Source organism: Symphalangus syndactylus, chromosome 12, assembly GCF_028878055.3.
Source record: "Symphalangus syndactylus isolate Jambi chromosome 12, NHGRI_mSymSyn1-v2.1_pri, whole genome shotgun sequence".
Lineage (NCBI taxonomy): Eukaryota > Metazoa > Chordata > Mammalia > Primates > Hylobatidae > Symphalangus > Symphalangus syndactylus.
Window position 1 is genome coordinate 16,612,226 of NC_072441.2, and position 25,385 is coordinate 16,637,610.

Below are 25,385 nucleotides of genomic sequence, written 5' to 3' on the forward strand. Positions count from 1 at the left end.
TCACACAATGCTTCTGTGTAGTTTTTATTTGAAGATATTATTTTTCCCAATATAGGCCTCTTAGCGCTCAGAATGTCCAATTGCAGTTTCTACAGAAAGAGTGTTTCAGAAAGGCTCAATCAAAAGTAAGGTTCAACTCTGTTAGTTGAATGCACAGAACAGAAAGAAGTTTCATACAATGCTTCTGTGTAGTTTATATTTGAATATATTCTTTTTCCACTATTACCCACTTAGCGCTACGAATGTCCAGTTGCATTTTCTACAGACAGAGTGTTTCAAAACTGCTCAATCAAAAGTATGGTTTAACTCTGTTAGCTGAATGCTCAGATCAGAAAGAAGTTTCACAGAATGCTTCTGTGTAGTTTATATTTGAATATATTCCTTTTTCCACTACTACGCTCTTAGCGCTCCAAATGTCCAGTTGCATTTTCTACAGAAAGAGTGTTCAGATCTGCTCAATCAAAAGTATGGTTTAACACTGTTAGCTGAATGCACAGATCAGAAAGAAGTTTCACCGAATGATTCTGTGTAGTTTATATTTGAAGACATTCCTTTTTCCACTATTACCCTCTTAGCGCTCCGAATCTCCACTTGCATTTTCTACAAAAAGAGTGTTTCATAACTGCTCAATCAAAAATATGTTTTATCTCTGTTAACTGAATTTACAGATCAGAAATAAGTTTCACAGAATGCATCTGTGTAGTTTTTATTTGAAGATATTCTTTTTCCCAATGTAGGCCTCTTAGCGCTTAGCATGTCCAATTGCAGTTTCTACACAAAGAGTGTTTCAGAACGGCTCAATCAAAAGTAAGGTTCAACTCTGTTATTTGAATGCACAGAACAGAAAGAATTTTCACAGAATGCTACTGTGTAGTTTATATTTGAATATATTCCTTTTTCCACTATTACATTCTTAGCGCTCCGAATGTCCACATGCATTTTCTACAGAAAGAGTGTTCAGAACTGCGCAATCAAAAGTATGGTTTAACTCTGTTAGCTTAATGAACATATCAGAAATAAGTTTCACACAATGCTTCTGTGTAGTTTTTATTTGAAGATATTTTTTTTCCCAATAGAGGCCTCTTAGCGCTCAGAATGTCCAATTGCAGTTTCTACAGAAAGAGTGTTTCAGAACGGCTCAATCAAAAGTAAGGTTCAACTCTGTTAGTTGAATGCACAGAACAGAAAGAAGTTTCATACAATGCTTGTGTGTAGTTTATATTTGAACATATTCTTTTTTCCACTATTACCCACTTAGCGCTACGAATGTCCAGTTGCATTTTCTACAGACAGAGTGTTTCAAAACTGCTCAATCAAAAGTATGGTTTAAGTCTGTTAGCTCAATGCTCAGATCAGAAAGAATTTTCACAGAATGCTTCTGTGTAGTTTATATTTGAATATATTTCTTTTTCCACTACTACGCTCTTAGCGCTCCAAATGTCCAGTTGCATTTTCTACAGAAAGAGTGTTCAGATCTGCTCAATCAAAAGTATGGTTTAACTCTGTTAGCTGAATGCACAGATCAGAAAGAAGTTTCACCGAATGATTCTGTGTAGTTTATATTTGAAGACATTCCTTTTTCCACTATTACCCTCTTAGCGCTCCGAATCTCCACTTGCATTTTCTACAAAAAGAGTGTTTCATAACTGCTCAATCAAAAATATGTTTTATCTCTGTTAACTGAATTTACAGATCAGAAATAAGTTTCACAGAATGCATCTGTATAGTTTTTATTTGAAGATATTCTTTTCCCCAATGTAGGCCTCTTAGCGCTTAGCATGTCCAATTGCAGTTTCTACAGAAGGAATGTTTCAGAACGGCTCAATCAAAAGTAGGGTTCAACTCTGTTAGTTGAATGCACAGAACAGAAAGAATTTTCACAGAATGCTTCTGTGTAGTTTATATTTGAATATATTCCTTTTTCCACTATTACCCTCTTAGCGCTCCGAATGTCCACTTGCATTTTCTACAGAAAGAGTGTTCAGAACTGCGCAATCAAAAGTATGGTTTAACTCTGTTAGCTTAATGAACATATCAGAAATAAGTTTCACACAATGCTTCTGTGTAGTTTTTATTTGAAGATATTATTTTTCCCAATATAGGCCTCTTAGCGCTCAGAATGTCCAATTGCAGTTTCTACAGAAAGAGTGTTTCAGAAAGGCTCAATCAAAAGTAAGGTTCAACTCTGTTAGTTGAATGCACAGAACAGAAAGAAGTTTCATACAATGCTTCTGTGTAGCTTATATTTGAACATATTCTTTTTTCCACTATTACCCACTTAGCGCTACGAATGTCCAGTTGCATTTTCTACAGACAGAGTGTTTCAAAACTGCTCAATCAAAAGTATGGTTTAACTCTGTTAGCTGAATGCTCAGATCAGAAAGAAGTTTCACAGAATGCTTCTGTGTAGTTTATATTTGAATATATTCCTTTTTCCACTACTACTCTCTTAGCGCTCCAAATGTCCAGTTGCATTCTCTACAGAAAGAGTGTTCAGATCTGCTCAATCAAAAGTATGGTTTAACTCTGTTAGCTGAATGCACAGATCAGAAAGAAGTTTCACAGAATGATTCTGTGTAGTTTATATTTGGAGACATTCTTTTTTCCACTATAACCCTCTTAGCGCTCCGAATCTCCACTTGCATTTTCTACAGAAAGAGTGTTTCAGAACGGCTCAATCAAAACTAAGGTTCAACTCTTTTAGTTGAACAAACAGAACAGAAAGTAGTTTCACACAATTCTTCTGTGTAGTTTTTATTTGTAGACATTCTTTTTCCCAATATAGGCCTCTTAGCGCTCCGAATCTCCACTTGCATTTTCTACAAAAAGAGTGTTTCATAACTGCTCAATCAAAAATATGTTTTATCTCTGTTAACTGAATTTACAGATCAGAAATAAGTTTCACAGAATGCATCTGTGTAGTTTTTATTTGAAGATATTCTTTTTCCCAATGTAAGCCTCTTAGCGCTTAGCATGTCCAATTGCAGTTTCTACAGAAAGAGTGTTTCAGAACGGCTCAATCAAAAGTAAGGTTCAAACCTGTTAGTTGAATGCACAGAACAGAAAGAATTTTCACAGAATGCTACTGTGTAGTTTATATTTGAATATATTCCTTTTTCCACTATTACCCTCTTAGCGCTCCGAATGTCCACTTGCATTTTCTACAGAAAGAGTGTTCAGAACTGCGCAATCAAAAGTATGGTTTAACTCTGTTACCTTAATGAACATATCAGAAATAAGTTTCACACAATGCTTCTGTGTAGTTTTTATTTGAAGATATTATTTTTCCCAATAGAGGCCTCTTAGCGCTCAGAATGTCCAATTGCAGTTTCTACAGAAAGAGTGTTTCAGAAAGGCTCAATGAAAAGTAAGGTTCAACTCTGTTAGTTGAATTCACAGAACAGAAAGAAGTTTCATACAATGCTTCTGTGTAGTTTATATTTGAACATATTATTTTTTCCACTATTACCCACTTAGCGCTACGAATGTCCAGTTGCATTTTCTACAGACAGAGTGTTTCAAAACTGCTCAATCAGAAGTATGGTTTAACTCTGTTAGCTGAATGCTCAGATCAGAAAGAAGTTTCACAGAATGCTTCTGTGTAGTTTATATTTGAATATATTCCTTTTTCCACTACTACGCTCTTAGCGCTCCAAATATCCAGTTGCATTTTCTACAGAAAGAGTGTTCAGATCTGCTCAATCAAAAGTATGGTTTAACTATGTTAGCTGAATGCACAGATCAGAAAGAAGTTTCACAGAATGATTCTGTGTAGTTTATATTTGAATATATTCCTTTTTCCACTACTACTCTCTTAGCGCTCCAAATGTCCAGTTGCATTTTCTACAGAAAGAGTGTTCAGATCTGCTCAATCAAAAGTATGGTTTAACTCTGTTAGCTGAATGCACAGATCAGAAAAAAGTTTCACAGAATGATTCTGTGTAGTTTATATTTGGAGACATTCCTTTTTCCACTATTACCCTCTTAGCGCTCCGAATCTCCACTTGCATTTTCTACAGAAAGAGTGTTTCAGAACGGCTCAATCAAAACTAAGTTTCAACTCTTTTAGTTGAACAAACAGAACAGAAAGAAGTTTCACACAATTCTTCTGTGTAGTTTTTATTTGTAGACATTCTTTTTCCAAATATAGGCCTCTTAGCGCTCAGAATGTCCAATTGCAGTTTCTACAGAAAGAGTGTTTCAGAACGGCTCAATCAAAAGTAAGGTTCAACTCTGTTAGTTGAATGCACAGAACAGAAAGAAGTTCCATACAATGTTTCTGTGTAGTTTTTATTTGAACATATTCTTTTTTCCACTATTACCCACTTAGCGCTACAAATGTCCAGTTGCATTTTCTACAGACAGAGTGTTTCAAAACTGCTCAATCAAAAGTATGGTTTCACTCTGTTAGCTGAATGCTCAGATCAGAAAGAAGTTTCACAGAATGCTTCTGTGTAGTTTATATTTGAATATATTCCTTTTTCCACTACTACGCTCTTAGCGCTCCAAATGTCCAGTTGCATTTTCTACAGAAAGAGTGTTCAGATCTGCTCAATCAAAAGTATGGTTTAACTCTGTTAGCTGAATGCACAGATCAGAAAGAAGTTTCACCGAATGATTCTGTGTAGTTTATATTTGAAGACATTCCTTTTTCCACTATTACCCTCTTAGCGCTCCGAATCTCCACTTGCATTTTCTACAAAAAGAGTGTTTCATAACTGCTCAAATAAAAATATGTTTTATCTCTGTTAACTGAATTTACAGATCAGAAATAAGTTTCACAGAATGCATCTGTGTAGTTTTTATTTGAAGATATTCTTTTTCCCAATGTAGGCCTCTTAGCGCTTAGCATGTCTAATTGCAGTTTCTACAGAAAGAGTGTTTCAGAACGGCTCAATCAAAAGTAACGTTCAACTCTGTTAGTTGAATGCACAGAACAGGAAGAATTTTCACAGAATGCTACTGTGTAGTTTATATTTGAATATATTCCTTTTTCCACTATTACCCTCTTAGCGCTCCGAATGTCCACTTGCATTTTCTACAGAAAGAGTGTTCAGAACTGCGCAATCAAAAGTATGGTTTAACTCTGTTAGCTTAATGAACATATCAGAAATAAGTTTCACACAATGCTTCTCTGTAGTTTTTATTTGAAGATATTATTTTTCCCAATATAGGCCTCTTAGCGCTCAGAATGTCCAATTGCAGTTTCTACAGAAAGAGGGTTTCAGAAAGGCTCAATCAAAAGTAAGGTTCAACTCTGTTAGTTGAATGCACAGAACAGAAAGGAGTTTCATACAATGCTTCTGTGTAGTTTATATTTGAACATATTCTTTTTTCCACTATTACCCACTTAGCGCTACGAATGTCCAGTTGCATTTTCTACAGACAGAGTGTTTCAAAACTGCTCAATCAAAAGTATGGTTTAACTCTGTTAGCTGAATGCTCAGATCAGAAAGAAGTTTCACAGAATGCTTCTGTGTAGTTTATATTTGAATATATTCCTTTTTCCACTACTACGCTCTTAGCGCTCCAAATGTCCAGTTGCATTTTCTACAGAAAGAGTGTTCAGATCTGCTCAATCAAAAGTATGGTTTAACTCTGTTAGCTGAATGCACAGATCAGAAAGAAGTTTCACCGAATGATTCTGTGTAGTTTATATTTGAAGACATTCCTTTTTCCACTATTACCCTCTTAGCGCTCCGAATCTCCACTTGCATTTTCTACAAAAAGAGTGTTTCATAACTGCTCAATCAAAAATATGTTTTATCTCTGTTAACTGAATTTACAGATCAGAAATAAGTTTCACAGAATGCATCTGTGTAGTTTTTATTTGAAGATATTCTTTTTCCCAATGTAGGCCTCTTAGCGCTTAGCATGTCCAATTGCAGTTTCTACAGAAAGAGTGTTTCAGAACGGCTCAATCAAAAGTAAGGTTCAACTCTGTTAGTTGAATGCACAGAACAGAAAGAATTTTCACAGAATGCTACTGTGTAGTTTATATTTGAATATATTCCTTTTTCCACTATTACCCTCTTAGCGCTCCGAATCTCCATTGCATTTTCTACAGAAAGAGTGTTTCAGAACGGTCAATCAAAACTAAGGTTCGACTCTTTTAGTTGAACAAACAGAACAGAAAGAAGTTTCACACAATTCTTCTGTGTAGTTTTTATTTGTAGACATTCTTTTTCCCAATATAGGCCTCTTAGCGCTCAGAATGTCCAATTGCAGTTTCTACAGAAAGAGTGTTTCAGAACGGCTCAATCAAAAGTAAGGTTCAACTCTGTTAGTTGAATGCACAGAACAGAAAGAAGTTTCATACAATGCTTCTGTGTAGTTTATATTTGAACATATTCTTTTTTCCACTATTACCCACTTAGCGCTACGAATGTCCAGTTGCATTTTCTACAGACAGAGTGTTTCAAAACTGCTCAATCAAAAGTATGGTTTAACTCTGTTAGCTGAATGCTCAGATCAGAAAGCAGTTTCACAGAATGCTTCCGTGTAGTTTATATTTGAATATATTCCTTTTTCCACTACTACGCTCTTAGCGCTCCAAATGTCCAGTTGCATTTTCTACAGAAAGAGTGTTCAGATCTGCTCAATCAAAAGTATGGTTTAACTCTGTTAGCTGAATGCACAGATCAGAAAGAAGTTTCACCGAATGATTCTGTGTAGTTTATATTTGAAGACATTACTTTTTCCACTATTACCCTCTTAGCGCTCCGAATCTCCACTTGCATTTTCTACAAAAAGAGTGTTTCATAACTGCTCAATCAAAAATATGTTTTATCTCTGTTAACTGAATTTACAGATCAGAAATAAGTTTCACAGAATGCATCTGTGTAGTTTTTATTTGAAGATATTCTTTTTCCCAATGTAGGCCTCTTAGCGCTTAGCATGTCCAATTGCAGTTTCTACAGAAAGAGTGTTTCAGAACGGCTCAATCAAAAGTAAGGTTCAACTCTGTTAGTTGAATGCACAGAACAGAAAGAATTTTCACAGAATGCTACTGTGTAGTTTATATTTGAATATATTCCTTTTTCCACTATTACCCTCTTAGCGCTCCGAATGTCCACTTGCATTTTCTACAGAAAGAGTGTTCAGAACTGCGCAATCAAAAGTATGGTTTAACTCTGTTAGCTTAATGAACATATCAGAAATAAGTTTCACACAATGCTTCTCTGTAGTTTTTATTTGAAGATATTATTTTTCCCAATATAGGCCTCTTAGCGCTCAGAATGTCCAATTGCAGTTTCTACAGAAAGAGGGTTTCAGAAAGGCTCAATCAAAAGTAAGGTTCAACTCTGTTAGTTGAATGCACAGAACAGAAAGGAGTTTCATACAATGCTTCTGTGTAGTTTATATTTGAACATATTCTTTTTTCCACTATTACCCACTTAGCGCTACGAATGTCCAGTTGCATTTTCTACAGACAGAGTGTTTCAAAACTGCTCAATCAAAAGTATGGTTTAACTCTGTTAGCTGAATGCTCAGATCAGAAAGAAGTTTCACAGAATGCTTCTGTGTAGTTTATATTTGAATATATTCCTTTTTCCACTACTACGCTCTTAGCGCTCCAAATGTCCAGTTGCATTTTCTACAGAAAGAGTGTTCAGATCTGCTCAATCAAAAGTATGGTTTAACTCTGTTAGCTGAATGCACAGATCAGAAAGAAGTTTCACCGAATGATTCTGTGTAGTTTATATTTGAAGACATTCCTTTTTCCACTATTACCCTCTTAGCGCTCCGAATCTCCACTTGCATTTTCTACAAAAAGAGTGTTTCATAACTGCTCAATCAAAAATATGTTTTATCTCTGTTAACTGAATTTACAGATCAGAAATAAGTTTCACAGAATGCATCTGTGTAGTTTTTATTTGAAGATATTCTTTTTCCCAATGTAGGCCTCTTAGCGCTTAGCATGTCCAATTGCAGTTTCTACAGAAAGAGTGTTTCAGAACGGCTCAATCAAAAGTAAGGTTCAACTCTGTTAGTTGAATGCACAGAACAGAAAGAATTTTCACAGAATGCTACTGTGTAGTTTATATTTGAATATATTCCTTTTTCCACTATTACCCTCTTAGCGCTCCGAAACTCCATTGCATTTTCTACAGAAAGAGTGTTTCAGAACGGTCAATCAAAACTAAGGTTCGACTCTTTTAGTTGAACAAACAGAACAGAAAGAAGTTTCACACAATTCTTCTGTGTAGTTTTTATTTGTAGACATTCTTTTTCCCAATATAGGCCTCTTAGCGCTCAGAATGTCCAATTGCAGTTTCTACAGAAAGAGTGTTTCAGAACGGCTCAATCAAAAGTAAGGTTCAACTCTGTTAGTTGAATGCACAGAACAGAAAGAAGTTTCATACAATGCTTCTGTGTAGTTTATATTTGAACATATTCTTTTTTCCACTATTACCCACTTAGCGCTACGAATGTCCAGTTGCATTTTCTACAGACAGAGTGTTTCAAAACTGCTCAATCAAAAGTATGGTTTAACTCTGTTAGCTGAATGCTCAGATCAGAAAGCAGTTTCACAGAATGCTTCTGTGTAGTTTATATTTGAATATATTCCTTTTTCCACTACTACGCTCTTAGCGCTCCAAATATCCAGTTGCATTTTCTACAGAAAGAGTGTTCAGATCTGCTCAATCAAAAGTATGGTTTAACTTTGTTAGCTGAATGCACAGATCAGAAAGAAGTTTCACCGAATGATTCTGTGTAGTTTATATTTGAAGACATTCCTTTTTCCACTATTACCCTCTTAGCGCTCCGAATCTCCACTTGCATTTTCTACAAAAAGAGTGTTTCATAACTGCTCAATCAAAAATATGTTTTATCTCTGTTAACTGAATTTACAGATCAGAAATAAGTTTCACAGAATGCATCTGTGTAGTTTTTATTTGAAGATATTCTTTTTCCCAATGTAGGCCTCTTAGCGCTTAGCATGTCCAATTGCAGTTTCTACAGAAAGAGTGTTTCAGAACGGCTCAATCAAAAGTAAGGTTCAACTCTGTTAGTTGAATGCACAGAACAGAAAGAATTTTCACAGAATGCTACTGTGTAGTTTATATTTGAATATATTCCTTTTTCCAATATTACCCTCTTAGCGCTCCGAATGTCCACTTGCATTTTCTACAGAAAGAGTGTTCAGAACTGCGCAATCAAAAGTATGGTTTAACTCTGTTAGCTTAATGAACATATCAGAAATAAGTTTCACACAATGCTTCTGTGTAGTTTTTATTTGAAGATATTATTTTTCCCAATATAGGCCTCTTAGCGCTCAGAATGTCCAATTGCATTTTCTACAGAAAGAGCTTTTCAGAAAGGCTCAATCAAAAGTAAGGTTCAACTCTGTTAGTTGAATGCACAGAACAGAAAGATGTTTCATACAATGCTTCTGTGTAGTTTATATTTGAACATATTCTTTTTTCCACTATTACCCACTTAGCGCTACGAATGTCCAGTTGCATTTTCTACAGACAGAGTGTTTCAAAACTGCTCAATCAAAAGTATGGTTTAACTCTGTTAGCTGAATGCTCAGATCAGAAAGAAGTTTCACAGAATGCTTCTGTGTAGTTTATATTTGAATATATTCTTTTTTCCACTACTACGCTCTTAGCGCTCCAAATGTCCAGTTGCATTTTCTACAGAAAGAGTGTTCAGATCTGCTCAATCAAAAGTATGGTTTAACTCTGTTAGCTGAATGCACAGATCAGAAAGAAGTTTCACCGAATGATTCTGTGTAGTTTATATTTGAAGACACTCCTTTTTCCATTATTACCCTCTTAGCGCTCCGAATCTCCACTTGCGTTTTCTACAAAAAGAGTGTTTCATAACTGCTCAATCAAAAATATGTTTTATCTCTGTTAACTGAATTTACAGATCAGAAATAAGTTTCACAGAATGCATCTGTGTAGTTTTTATTTGAAGATATTCTTTTTCCCAATGTAGGCCTCTTAGCGCTTAGCATGTCCAATTGCAGTTTCTACAGAAAGAGTGTTTCAGATCGGCTCAATCAAAAGTAAGGTTCAACTCTGTTAGTTGAATGCACAGAACAGAAAGAATTTTCACAGAATGCTACTGTGTAGTTTATATTTGAATATATTCCTTTTTCCACTATTACCCTCTTAGCGCTCCGAATGTCCACTTGCATTTTCTACAGAAAGAGTGTTCAGAACTGCGCAATCAAAAGTATGGTTTAACTCTGTTAGCTTAATGAACATATCAGAAATAAGTTTCACACAATGCTTCTGTATAGTTTTTATTTTCAGATATTATTTTTCCCAATATAGGCCTCTTACCGCTCAGAATGTCCAATTGCAGTTTCTACAGAAAGAGTGTTTCAGAAAGGCTCAATCAAAAGTAAGGTTCAACTCTGTTAGTTGAATGCACAGAACAGAAAGAAGTTTCATACACTGCTTCTGTGTAGTTTATATTTGAACATATTCTTTTTTCCACAATTACCCACTTAGCGCTACGAATGTCCAGTTGCATTTTCTACAGACAGAGTGTTTCAAAACTGCTCAATCAAAAGTATGGTTTAACTCTGTTAGCTGAATGCTCAGATCAGAAAGAAGTTTCACAGAATGCTTTTGTGTAGTTTATATTTGAATATATTCCTTTTTCCACTACTACTCTCTTAGCGCTCCCAATGTCCAGTTGCATTTTCTACAGAAAGAGAATTCAGATCTGCTCAATCAAAAGTATGGTTTAACTCTGTTAGCTGAATGCACAGATCAGAAAGAAGTTTCACAGAATGATTCTTAGTAGTTTATATTTGGAGACATTCCTTTTTCCACTATTACCCTCTTAGCGCTCCGAATCTCCACTTGCATTTTCTACAGAAAGAGTGTTTCAGAACGGCTCAATCAAAACTAACGTTCAACTCTTTTAGTTGAACAAACAGAACAGAAAGAAGTTTCACACAATTCTTCTGTGTAGTTTTTATTTGTAGACATTCATTTTCCCAATATAGGCCTCTTAGCCCTCAGAATGTCCAGTTGCAGTTTCTACAGAAAGAGTGTTTCAGAACGGCTCAATCAAAAGTAAGGTTCAACTCTGCTAGTTGAATGCACAGAACAGAAAGAAGTTTCATACAATGCTTCTGTGTAGTTTATATTTGAACATATTCTTTTTTCCACTATTACCCACTTAGCGCTACCAATGTCCAGTTGCATTTTCTACGGACAGAGTGTTTCAAAACTGCTCAATCAAAAGTATGGTTTAACTCTGTTAGCTGAATGCTCAGATCAGAAAGAAGTTTCACAGAATGCTTCTGTGTAGTTTATATTTGAATATATTCCTTTTTCAACTAGTACGCTCTTAGCGCTCCAAATGTCCAGTTGCATTTTCAACAGAAAGAGTGTTCAGATCTGCTCAATCAAAAGTATAGTTTAACTCTGTTAGCTGAATGCACAGATCAGAAAGAAGTTTCACCGAATGATTCTGTGTAGTTTATATTTGAAGACATTCCTTTTTCCACTATTACCCTCTTAGCGCTCCGAATCTCCACTTGCATTTTCTACAAAAAGAGTGTTTCATAACTGCTCAATCAAAAATATGTTTTATCTCTGTTAACTGAATTTACAGATCAGAAATAAGTTTCACAGAATGCATCTGTGTAGTTTTTATTTGAAGATATTCTTTTTCCCAATGTAAGCCTCTTAGCGCTTAGCATGTCCAATTGCAGTTTCTACAGAAAGAGTGTTTCAGAACGGCTCAATCAAAAGTAAGGTTCAACTCTGTTAGTTGAATGCACAGAACAGAAAGAAGTTTCATACAATGCTTGTGTGTAGTTTATATTTGAACATATTCTTTTTTCCACTATTACCCACTTAGCGCTACGAATGTCCAGTTGCATTTTCTACAGACAGAGTGTTTCAAAACTGCTCAATCAAAAGTATGGTTTAAGTCTGTTAGCTCAATGCTCAGATCAGAAAGAATTTTCACAGAATGCTTCTGTGTAGTTTATATTTGAATATATTTCTTTTTCCACTACTACGCTCTTAGCGCTCCAAATGTCCAGTTGCATTTTCTACAGAAAGAGTGTTCAGATCTGCTCAATCAAAAGTATGGTTTAACTCTGTTAGCTGAATGCACAGATCAGAAAGAAGTTTCACCGAATGATTCTGTGTAGTTTATATTTGAAGACATTCCTTTTTCCACTATTACCCTCTTAGCGCTCCGAATCTCCACTTGCATTTTCTACAAAAAGAGTGTTTCATAACTGCTCAATCAAAAATATGTTTTATCTCTGTTAACTGAATTTACAGATCAGAAATAAGTTTCACAGAATGCATCTGTATAGTTTTTATTTGAAGATATTCTTTTCCCCAATGTAGGCCTCTTAGCGCTTAGCATGTCCAATTGCAGTTTCTACAGAAGGAATGTTTCAGAACGGCTCAATCAAAAGTAGGGTTCAACTCTGTTAGTTGAATGCACAGAACAGAAAGAATTTTCACAGAATGCTTCTGTGTAGTTTATATTTGAATATATTCCTTTTTCCACTATTACCCTCTTAGCGCTCCGAATGTCCACTTGCATTTTCTACAGAAAGAGTGTTCAGAACTGCGCAATCAAAAGTATGGTTTAACTCTGTTAGCTTAATGAACATATCAGAAATAAGTTTCACACAATGCTTCTGTGTAGTTTTTATTTGAAGATATTATTTTTCCCAATATAGGCCTCTTAGCGCTCAGAATGTCCAATTGCAGTTTCTACAGAAAGAGTGTTTCAGAAAGGCTCAATCAAAAGTAAGGTTCAACTCTGTTAGTTGAATGCACAGAACAGAAAGAAGTTTCATACAATGCTTCTGTGTAGCTTATATTTGAACATATTCTTTTTTCCACTATTACCCACTTAGCGCTACGAATGTCCAGTTGCATTTTCTACAGACAGAGTGTTTCAAAACTGCTCAATCAAAAGTATGGTTTAACTCTGTTAGCTGAATGCTCAGATCAGAAAGAAGTTTCACAGAATGCTTCTGTGTAGTTTATATTTGAATATATTCCTTTTTCCACTACTACTCTCTTAGCGCTCCAAATGTCCAGTTGCATTCTCTACAGAAAGAGTGTTCAGATCTGCTCAATCAAAAGTATGGTTTAACTCTGTTAGCTGAATGCACAGATCAGAAAGAAGTTTCACAGAATGATTCTGTGTAGTTTATATTTGGAGACATTCTTTTTTCCACTATTACCCTCTTAGCGCTCCGAATCTCCACTTGCATTTTGTACAGAAAGAGTGTTTCAGAACGGCTCAATCAAAACTAAGGTTCAACTCTTTTAGTTGAACAAACAGAACAGAAAGTAGTTTCACACAATTCTTCTGTGTAGTTTTTATTTGTAGACATTCTTTTTCCCAATATAGGCCTCTTAGCGCTCCGAATCTCCACTTGCATTTTCTACAAAAAGAGTGTCTCATAACTGCTCAATCAAAAATATGTTTTATCTCTGTTAACTGAATTTACAGATCAGAAATAAGTTTCACAGAATGCATCTGTGTAGTTTTTATTTGAAGATATTCTTTTTCCCAATGTAAGCCTCTTAGCGCTTAGCATGTCCAATTGCAGTTTCTACAGAAAGAGTGTTTCAGAACGGCTCAATCAAAAGTAAGGTTCAAACCTGTTAGTTGAATGCACAGAACAGAAAGAATTTTCACAGAATGCTACTGTGTAGTTTATATTTGAATATATTCCTTTTTCCACTATTACCCTCTTAGCGCTCCGAATGTCCACTTGCATTTTCTACAGAAAGAGTGTTCAGAACTGCGCAATCAAAAGTATGGTTTAACTCTGTTAGCTTAATGAACATATCAGAAATAAGTTTCACACAATGCTTCTGTGTAGTTTTTATTTGAAGATATTATTTTTCCCAATAGAGGCCTCTTAGCGCTCAGAATGTCCAATTGCAGTTTCTACAGAAAGAGTGTTTCAGAAAGGCTCAATGAAAAGTAAGGTTCAACTCTGTTAGTTGAATGCACAGAACAGAAAGAAGTTTCATACAATGCTTCTGTGTAGTTTATATTTGAACATATTATTTTTTCCACTATTACCCACTTAGCGCTACGAATGTCCAGTTGCATTTTCTACAGACAGAGTGTTTCAAAACTGCTCAATCAGAAGTATGGTTTAACTCTGTTAGCTGAATGCTCAGATCAGAAAGAAGTTTCACAGAATGCTTCTGTGTAGTTTATATTTGAATATATTCCTTTTTCCACTACTACGCTCTTAGTGCTCCAAATATCCAGTTGCATTTTCTACAGAAAGAGTGTTCAGATCTGCTCAATCAAAAGTATGGTTTAACTATGTTAGCTGAATGCACAGATCAGAAAGAAGTTTCACAGAATGATTCTGTGTAGTTTATATTTGAATATATTCCTTTTTCCACTACTACTCTCTTAGCGCTCCAAATGTCCAGTTGCATTTTCTACAGAAAGAGTGTTCAGATCTGCTCAATCAAAAGTATGGTTTAACTCTGTTAGCTGAATGCACAGATCAGAAAAAAGTTTCACAGAATGATTCTGTGTAGTTTATATTTGGAGACATTCCTTTTTCCACTATTACCCTCTTAGCGCTCCGAATCTCCACTTGCATTTTCTACAGAAAGAGTGTTTCAGAACGGCTCAATCAAAACTAAGGTTCAACTCTTTTAGTTGAACAAACAGAACAGAAAGAAGTTTCACACAATTCTTCTGTGTAGTTTTTATTTGTAGACATACTTTTTCCAAATATAGGCCTCTTAGCGCTCAGAATGTCCAATTGCAGTTTCTACAGAAAGAGTGTTTCAGAACGGCTCAATCAAAAGTATGGTTCAACTCTGTTAGTTGAATGCACAGAACAGAAAGAAGTTCCATACAATGTTTCTGTGTAGTTTTTATTTGAACATATTCTTTTTTCCACTATTACCCACTTAGCGCTACAAATGTCCAGTTGCATTTTCTACAGACAGAGTGTTTCAAAACTGCTCAATCAAAAGTATGGTTTCACTCTGTTAGCTGAATGCTCAGATCAGAAAGAAGTTTCACAGAATGCTTCTGTGTAGTTTATATTTGAATATATTCCTTTTTCCACTACTACGCTCTTAGCGCTCCAAATGTCCAGTTGCATTTTCTACAGAAAGAGTGTTCAGATCTGCTCAATCAAAAGTATGGTTTAACTCTGTTAGCTGAATGCACAGATCAGAAAGAAGTTTCACCGAATGATTCTGTGTAGTTTATATTTGAAGACATTCCTTTTTCCACTATTACCCTCTTAGCGCTCCGAAACTCCACTTGCATTTTCTACAAAAAGAGTGTTTCATAACTGCTCAAACAAAAATATGTTTTATCTCTGTTAACTGAATTTACAGATCAGAAATAAGTTTCACAGAATGCATCTGTGTAGTTTTTATTTGAAGATATTCTTTTTCCCAATGTAGGCCTCTTAGCGCTTAGCATGTCTAATTGCAGTTTCTACAGAAAGAGTGTTTCAGAACGGCTCAATCAAAAGTAAGGTTCAACTCTGTTAGTTGAATGCACAGAACAGGAAGAATTTTCACAGAATGCTACTGTGTAGTTTATATTTGAATATATTCCTTTTTCCACTATTACCCTCTTAGCGCTCCGAATGTCCACTTGCATTTTCTACAGAAAGAGTGTTCAGAACTGCGCAATCAAAAGTATGGTTTAACTCTGTTAGCTTAATGAACATATCAGAAATAAGTTTCACACAATGCTTCTCTGTAGTTTTTATTTGAAGATATTATTTTTCCCAATATAGGCCTCTTAGCGCTCAGAATGTCCAATTGCAGTTTCTACAGAAAGAGGGTTTCAGAAAGGCTCAATCAAAAGTAAGGTTCAACTCTGTTAGTTGAATGCACAGAACAGAAAGGAGTTTCATACAATGCTTCTGTGTAGTTTATATTTGAACATATTATTTTTTCCACTATTACCCACTTAGCGCTACGAATGTCCAGTTGCATTTTCTACAGACAGAGTGTTTCAAAACTGCTCAATCAAAAGTATGGTTTAACTCTGTTAGCTGAATGCTCAGATCAGAAAGAAGTTTCACAGAATGCTTCTGTGTAGTTTATATTTGAATATATTCCTTTTTCCACTACTACGCTCTTAGCGCTCCAAATGTCCAGTTGCATTTTCTACAGAAAGAGTGTTCAGATCTGCTCAATCAAAAGTATGGTTTAACTCTGTTAGCTGAATGCACAGATCAGAAAGAAGTTTCACCGAATGATTCTGTGTAGTTTATATTTGAAGACATTCCTTTTTCCACTATTACCCTCTTAGCGCTCCGAATCTCCACTTGCATTTTCTACAAAAAGAGTGTTTCATAACTGCTCAATCAAAAATATGTTTTATCTCTGTTAACTGAATTTACAGATCAGAAATAAGTTTCACAGAATGCATCTGTGTAGTTTTTATTTGAAGATATTCTTTTTCCCAATGTAGGCCTCTTAGCGCTTAGCATGTCCAATTGCAGTTTCTACAGAAAGAGTGTTTCAGAACGGCTCAATCAAAAGTAAGGTTCAACTCTGTTAGTTGAATGCACAGAACAGAAAGAATTTTCACAGAATGCTACTGTGTAGTTTATATTTGAATATATTCCTTTTTCCACTATTACCCTCTTAGCGCTCCGAATCTCCATTGCATTTTCTACAGAAAGAGTGTTTCAGAACGGTCAATCAAAACTAAGGTTCGACTCTTTTAGTTGAACAAACAGAACAGAAAGAAGTTTCACACAATTCTTCTGTGTAGTTTTTATTTGTAGACATTCTTTTTCCCAATATAGGCCTCTTAGCGCTCAGAATGTCCAATTGCAGTTTCTACAGAAAGAGTGTTTCAGAACGGCTCAATCAAAAGTAAGGTTCAACTCTGTTAGTTGAATGCACAGAACAGAAAGAAGTTTCATACAATGCTTCTGTGTAGTTTATATTTGAACATATTCTTTTTTCCACTATTACCCACTTAGCGCTACGAATGTCCAGTTGCATTTTCTACAGACAGAGTGTTTCAAAACTGCTCAATCAAAAGTATGGTTTAACTCTGTTAGCTGAATGCTCAGATCAGAAAGCAGTTTCACAGAATGCTTCCGTGTAGTTTATATTTGAATATATTCCTTTTTCCACTACTACGCTCTTAGCGCTCCAAATGTCCAGTTGCATTTTCTACAGAAAGAGTGTTCAGATCTGCTCAATCAAAAGTATGGTTTAACTCTGTTAGCTGAATGCACAGATCAGAAAGAAGTTTCACCGAATGATTCTGTGTAGTTTATATTTGAAGACATTCCTTTTTCCACTATTACCCTCTTAGCGCTCCGAATCTCCACTTGCATTTTCTACAAAAAGAGTGTTTCATAACTGCTCAATCAAAAATATGTTTTATCTCTGTTAACTGAATTTACAGATCAGAAATAAGTTTCACAGAATGCATCTGTGTAGTTTTTATTTGAAGATATTCTTTTTCCCAATGTAGGCCTCTTAGCGCTTAGCATGTCCAATTGCAGTTTCTACAGAAAGAGTGTTTCAGAACGGCTCAATCAAAAGTAAGGTTCAACTCTGTTAGTTGAATGCACAGAACAGAAAGAATTTTCACAGAATGCTACTGTGTAGTTTATATTTGAATATATTCCTTTTTCCACTATTACCCTCTTAGCGCTCCGAATGTCCACTTGCATTTTCTACAGAAAGAGTGTTCAGAACTGCGCAATCAAAAGTATGGTTTAACTCTGTTAGCTTAATGAACATATCAGAAATAAGTTTCACACAATGCTTCTCTGTAGTTTTTATTTGAAGATATTATTTTTCCCAATATAGGCCTCTTAGCGCTCAGAATGTCCAATTGCAGTTTCTACAGAAAGAGGGTTTCAGAAAGGCTCAATCAAAAGTAAGGTTCAACTCTGTTAGTTGAATGCACAGAACAGAAAGGAGTTTCATACAATGCTTCTGTGTAGTTTATATTTGAACATATTCTTTTTTCCACTATTACCCACTTAGCGCTACGAATGTCCAGTTGCATTTTCTACAGACAGAGTGTTTCAAAACTGCTCAATCAAAAGTATGGTTTAACTCTGTTAGCTGAATGCTCAGATCAGAAAGAAGTTTCACAGAATGCTTTTGTGTAGTTTATATTTGAATATATTCCTTTTTCCACTACTACTCTCTTAGCGCTCCCAATGTCCAGTTGCATTTTCTACAGAAAGAGAGTTCAGATCTGCTCAATCAAAAGTATGGTTTAACTCTGTTAGCTGAATGCACAGATCAGAAAGAAGTTTCACAGAATGATTCTTAGTAGTTTATATTTGGAGACATTCCTTTTTCCACTATTACCCTCTTAGCGCTCCGAATCTCCACTTGCATTTTCTACAGAAAGAGTGTTTCAGAACGGCTCAATCAAAACTAAGGTTCAACTCTTTTAGTTGAACAAACAGAACAGAAAGAAGTTTCACACAATTCTTCTGTGTAGTTTTTATTTGTAGACATTCATTTTCCCAATATAGGCCTCTTAGCCCTCAGAATGTCCAGTTGCAGTTTCTACAGAAAGAGTGTTTCAGAACGGCTCAATCAAAAGTAAGGTTCAACTCTGCTAGTTGAATGCACAGAACAGAAAGAAGTTTCATACAATGCTTCTGTGTAGTTTATATTTGAACATATTCTTTTTTCCACTATTACCCAGTTAGCGCTACGAATGTCCAGTTGCATTTTCTACAGACAGAGTGTTTCAAAACTGCTCAATCAAAAGTATGGTTTAACTCTGTTAGCTGAATGCTCAGATCAGAAAAAAGTTTCACAGAATGCTTCTGTGTAGTTTATATTTGAATATATTCCTTTTTTCCACTACTACGCTCTTAGCGCTCCAAATGTCCAGTTGCATTTTCTACAGAAAGAGTGTTCAGATCTGCTCAATCAAAAGTATGGTTTAACTCTATTAGCTGAATGCACAGATCAGAAAGAAGTTTCACTGAATGATTCTGTGTAGTTTATATTTGAAGACATTCATTTTTCCACTATTACCCTCTTAGCGCTCCGAATCTAAACTTGCATTTTCTACAAAAAGAGTGTTTCATAACTGCTCAATCAAAAATATGTTTTATCCCTGTTAACTGAATTTACAGATCAGAAATAAGTTTCACAGAATGCATCTGTGTAGTTTTTATTTGAAGATATTCTTTTTCCCAATGTAGGCCTCTTAGCGCTTAGCATGTCCAATTGCAGTTTCTACAGAAAGAGTGTTTCAGAACGGCTCAATCAAAAGTAAGGTTCAACTCTGTTAGTTGAATGCACAGAACAGAAAGGATTTTCACAGAATGCTACTGTGTAGTTTATATTTGAATATATTCCTTTTTCCACTATTACACTCTTAGCGCTCCGAATATCCACTTGCATTTTCTACAGAAAGAGTGTTCAGAACTGCGCAATCAAAAGTATGGTTTAACTCTGTTAGCTTAATGAACATATCAGAAATAAGTTTCACACAATGCTTCTGTGTAGTTTTTATTTGAAGATATTATTTTTCCCAATATAGGCCTCTTAGCGCTCAGAATGTCCAATTGCAGTTTCTACAGAAAGAGCGTTTCAAAAAGGCTCAATCAAAAGTAAGGTTCAACTCTGTTAGTTGAATGCACAGAACAGAAAGAAGTTTCATACAATGCTTCTGTGTAGTTTATATTTGAACATATTCTTTTTTCCACTATTACTCACTTAGCGCTACGAATGTCCAGTTGCATTTTCTACAGACAGAGTGTTTCAAAACTGCTCAATCAAAAGTATGGTTTAACTCTGTTAGCTGAATGCTCAGATCAGAAAGCAGTTTCACAGAATGCTTCTGTGTAGTTTATATTTGAATATATACCTTTTTCCACTACTACGCTCTTAGCGCTCCAAATGTCCAGTTGCATTTTCTACAGAAAGAGTGTTCAGATCTGCTCAATCAAAAGTATGGTTTAACTCTGTTAGCTGAATGCACAGATCAGAAAGAAGTTTCACCGAATGATTCTGTGTAGTTTATATTTGAAGACATTCCTTTTTCCACTATTAACCACTTAGCGCTCCGAATCTCCACTTGCATTTTCTACAAAAAGAGTGTTTCATAACTGCGCAATCAAAAATATGTTTTATCTCTGTTAACTGAATTTACAGATCAGAAATAAGTTTCACAGAATGCATCTGTGTAGTTTTTATTTGAAGATATTCTTTTTCCCAATGTAGGCCTCTTAGCGCTTAGCATGTCCAATTGCAGTTTATACAGAAAGAGTGTTTCAGAACGACTCAATCAAAAGTAAGGTTCAACTCTGTTAGTTGAATGCACAGAACAGAAAGAATTTTCACAGAATGCTACTGTGTAGTTTATATTTGAATATATTACTTTTTCCACTATTACCCTCTTAGCGCTCCGAATGTCCACTTGCATTTTCTACAGAAAGAGTGTTCAGAACTGCGCAATCAAAAGTATGGTTTAACTCTGTTAGCTTAATGAACATATCAGAAATAAGTTTCACACAATGCTTCTGTGTAGTTTTTATTTGAAGATATTATTTTTCCCAATAGAGGCCTCTTAGCGCTCAGAATGTCCAATTGCAGTTTCTACAGAAAGAGTGTTTCAGAAAGGCTCAATCAAAAGTAAGGTTCAACTCTGTTAGTTGAATGCACAGAACAGAAAGAAGTTTCATACAATGCTTCTGTGTAGTTTATATTTGAACATATTCTTTTTTCCACTATTACCCACTTAGCGCTACGAATGTCCAGTTGCATTTTCTACAGACAGAGTGTTTCAAAACTGCTCAATCAAAAGTATGGTTTAACTCTGTTAGCTGAATGCTCAGATCAGAAAGAAGTTTCACAGAATGCTTCTGTGTAGTTTATATTTGAATATATTCCTTTTTCCACTACTACGCTCTTAGCGCTCCAAATGTCCAGTTGCATTTTCTACAGAAAGAGTGTTCAGATCTGCTCAATCAAAAGTATGTTTTAACTCTGTTAGCTGAATGCACAGATCAGAAAGAAGTTTCACCGAATGATTCTGTGTAGTTTATATTTGAAGACATTCCTTTTTCCACTATTACCCTCTTAGCGCTCCGAATCTCCACTTGCATTTTCTACAAAAAGAGTGTTTCATAACTGCTCAATCAAAAATATGTTTTATCTCTGTTAACTGAATTTACAGATCAGAAATAAGTTTCACAGAATGCATCTGTGTAGTTTTTATTTGAAGATATTCTTTTTCCCAATGAGGGCCTCTTAGCGCTTAGCATGTCCAATTGCAGTTTCTACAGAAATAGTGTTTCAGAACGGCTCAATCAAAAGTAAGGTTCAACTCTGTTAGTTGAATGCACAGAACAGAAAGAATTTTCACAGAATGCTACTGTGTAGTTTATATTTGAATATATTCCTTTTTCCACTATTACCCTCTTAGCGCTCCGAATCTCCATTGCATTTTCTACAGAAAGAGTGTTTCAGAACGGCTCAATCAAAACTAAGGTTCAACTCTTTTAGTTGAACAAACAGAACAGAAAGAAGTTTCACACAATTCTTCTGTGTAGTTTTTATTTGTAGACATTCTTTTTCCCAATATAGGCCTCTTAGCGCTCAGAATGTCCAATTGCAGTTTCTACAGAAAGAGTGTTTCAGAACGGCTCAATCAAAAGTAAGGTTCAACTCTGTTAGTTGAATGCACAGAACAGAAAGAAGTTTCATACAATGCTTCTGTGTAGTTTATATTTGAACATATTCTTTTTTCCAATATTACCCACTTAGCGCTACGAATGTCCAGTTGCATTTTCTACAGACAGAGTGTTTCAAAACTGCTCAATCAAAAGTATGGTTTAACTCTGATAGCTGAATGCTCAGATCAGAAAGCAGTTTCACAGAATGCTTCTGTGTAGTTTATATTTGAATATATTCCTTTTTCCACTACTACGCTCTTAGCGCTCCAAATGTCCAGTTGCATTTTCTACAGAAAGAGTGTTCAGATCTGCTCAATCAAAAGTATGGTTTAACTCTGTTAGCTGAATGCACAGATCAGAAAGAAGTTTCACCGAATGATTCTGTGTAGTTTATATTTGAAGACATTCCTTTTTCCACTATTACCTTCTTAGCGCTCCGAATCTCCACTTGCATTTTCTACAAAAAGAGTGTTTCATAACTGCTCAATCAAAAATATGTTTTATCTCTGTTAACTGAATTTACAGATCAGAAATAAGTTTCACAGAATGCATCTGTGTAGTTTTTATTTGAAGATATTCTTTTTCCCAATGTAGGCCTCTTAGCGCTTAGCATGTCCAATTGCAGTTTCTACAGAAAGAGTGTTTCAGAACGGCTCAATCAAAAGTAAGGTTCAACTCTGTTAGTTGAATGCACAGAACAGAAAGAATTTTCACAGAATGCTACTGTGTAGTTTATATTTGAATATATTCCTTTTTCCACTACTACCCTCTTAGCGCTCAGAATGTCCACTTGCATTTTCTACAGAAAGAGTGTTCAGAACTGCGCAATCAAAAGTATGGTTTAAATCTGTTAGCTTAATGAACATATCAGAAATAAGTTTCACACAATGCTTCTGTGTAGTTTTTATTTGAAGATATTATTTTTCCCAATATAGGCCTCTTAGCGCTCAGAATGTCCAATTGCAGTTTCTACAGAAAGAGCGTTTCAGAAAGGCTCAATCAAAAGTAAGGTTCAACTCTGTTAGTTGAATGCACAGAACAGAAAGAAGTTTCATACAATGCTTCTGTGTAGTTTATATTTGAACATATTCTTTTTTCCACTATTACCCACTTAGCGCTACGAATGTCCAGTTGCATTTTCTACAGACAGAGTGTTTCAAAACTGCTCAATCAAAATTATGGTTTAACTCTGTTAGCTGAATGCTCAGATCAGAAAGAAGTTTCACAGAATGCTTCTGTGTAGTTTATATTTGAATATATTCCTTTTTCCACTACTACGCTCTTAGCGCTCCAAATGTCCAGTTGCATTTTCTACAGAAAGAGTGTTCAGATCTGCTCAATCAAAAGTATGGTTTAACTCTGTTAGCTGAATGCACAGATCAGAAAGAAGTTTCACCGAATGATTCTGTGTAGTTTATATTTGAAGACATTCCTTTTTCCACTATTACCCTCTTAGCGCTCCGAATCTCCACTTGCATTTTCTACAAAAAGAGTGTTTCATAACTGCTCAATCAAAAATATGTTTTATCTCTGTTAACTGAATTTACAGATCAGAAATAAGTTTCACAGAATGCATCTGTGTAGTTTTTATTTGAAGATATTCTTTTTCCCAATGTAGGCCTCTTAGCGCTTAGCATGTCCAATTGCAGTTTCTACAGAAAGAGTGTTTCAGAACGGCTCAATCAAAAGTAAGGTTCAACTCTGTTAGTTGAATGCACAGAACAGAAAGAATTTTCACAGAATGCTACTGTGTAGTTTATATTTGAATATATTCCTTTTTCCACTATTACCCTCTTAGCGCTCCGAATGTCCACTTGCATTTTCTACAGAAAGAGTGTTCAGAACTGCGCAATCAAAAGTATGGTTTAACTCTGTTAGCTTAATGAACATATCAGAAATAAGTTTCACACAATGCTTCTGTGTAGTTTTTATTTGAAGATATTATTTTTCCCAATAGAGGCCTCTTAGCGCTCAGAATGTCCAATTGCAGTTTCTACAGAAAGAGTGTTTCAGAAAGGCTCAATCAAAAGTAAGGTTCAACTCTGTTAGTTGAATGCACAGAACAGAAAGAAGTTTCATACACTGCTTCTGTGTAGTTTATATTTGAACATATTCTTTTTTCCACAATTACCCACTTAGCGCTACGAATGTCCAGTTGCATTTTCTACAGACAGAGTGTTTCAAAACTGCTCAATCAAAAGTATGGTTTAACTCTGTTAGCTGAATGCTCAGATCAGAAAGAAGTTTCACAGAATGCTTTTGTGTAGTTTATATTTGAATATATTCCTTTTTCCACTACTACTCTCTTAGCGCTCCAAATGTCCATTTGCATTTTCTATAGAAAGAGAGTTCAGATCTGCTCAATCAAAAGTATGGTTTAACTCTGTTAGCTGAATGCACAGATCAGAAAGAAGTTTCACCGAATGATTCTGAGTAGTTTATATTTGGAGACATTCCTTTTTCCACTATTACCCTCTTAGCGCTCCGAATCTCCACTTGCATTTTCTACAGAAAGAGTGTTTCAGAACGGCTCAATCAAAACTAAGGTTCAACTCTTTTAGTTGAACAAACAGAACAGAAAGAAGTTTCACTCAATTCTTCTGTGTAGTTTTTATTTGTAGACATTCATTTTCCCAATATAGGCCTCTTAGCGCTCAGAATGTCCAATTGCAGTTTCTACAGAAAGAGTGTTTCAGAACGGCTCAATCAAAAGTAAGGTTCAACTCTGCTAGTTGAATGCACAGAACAGAAAGAAGTTTCATACAATGCTTCTGTGTAGTTTATATTTGAAGATATTCTTTTTTCCACTATTACCCACTTAGCGCTACGAATGTCCAGTTGCATTTTCTACAGACAGAGTGTTTCAAAACTGCTCAATCAAAAGTATGGTTTAACTCTGTTAGCTGAATGCTCAGATCAGAAAAAAGTTTCACAGAATGCTTCGGTGTAGTTTATATTTGAATATATTCCTTTTTCCACTACTACTCTCTTAGCGCTCCAAATGTCCAGTTGCATTTTCTACAGAAAGAGAGTTCAGATCTGCTCAATCAAAAGTATGGTTTAACTCTGTTAGCTGAATGCACAGAACAGAAAGAAGTTTCACAGAATGATTCTGTGTAGTTTATATTTGGAGACATTCCTTTTTCCACTATTACCCTCTTAGCGCTCCGAATCTCCACTTGCATTTTCTACAGAAAGAGTGTTTCAGAACGGCTCAATCAAAACTAAGGTTCAACTCTTTTAGTTGAACAAACAGAACAGAAAGAAGTTTCACACAATTCTTCTGCGTAGTTTTTATTTGTAGACATTCTTTTTCCCAATGTAGGCCTCTTAGCGCTTAGCATGTCCAATTGCAGTTTCTACAGAAAGAGTGTTTCAGAACGGCTCAATCAAAAGTAAGGTTCAACACTGTTAGTTGAATGCACAGAACAGAAAGAATTTTCACAGAATGCTACTGTGTAGTTTATATTTGAATATATTCCTTTTTCCACTATTACCCGCTTAGCGCTCCGAATGTCCACTTGCATTTTCTACAGAAAGAGTGTTCAGAACTGCGCAATCAAAAGTATGGTTTAACTCTGTTAGCTTAATGAGCATATCAGAAATAAGTTTCACACAATGCTTCTGTGTAGTTTTTATTTGAAGATATTATTTTTCCCAATAGAGGCCTCTTAGCGCTCAGAATGTCCAATTGCAGTTTCTACAGAAAGAGTGTTTCAGAAAGGCTCAATCAAAAGTA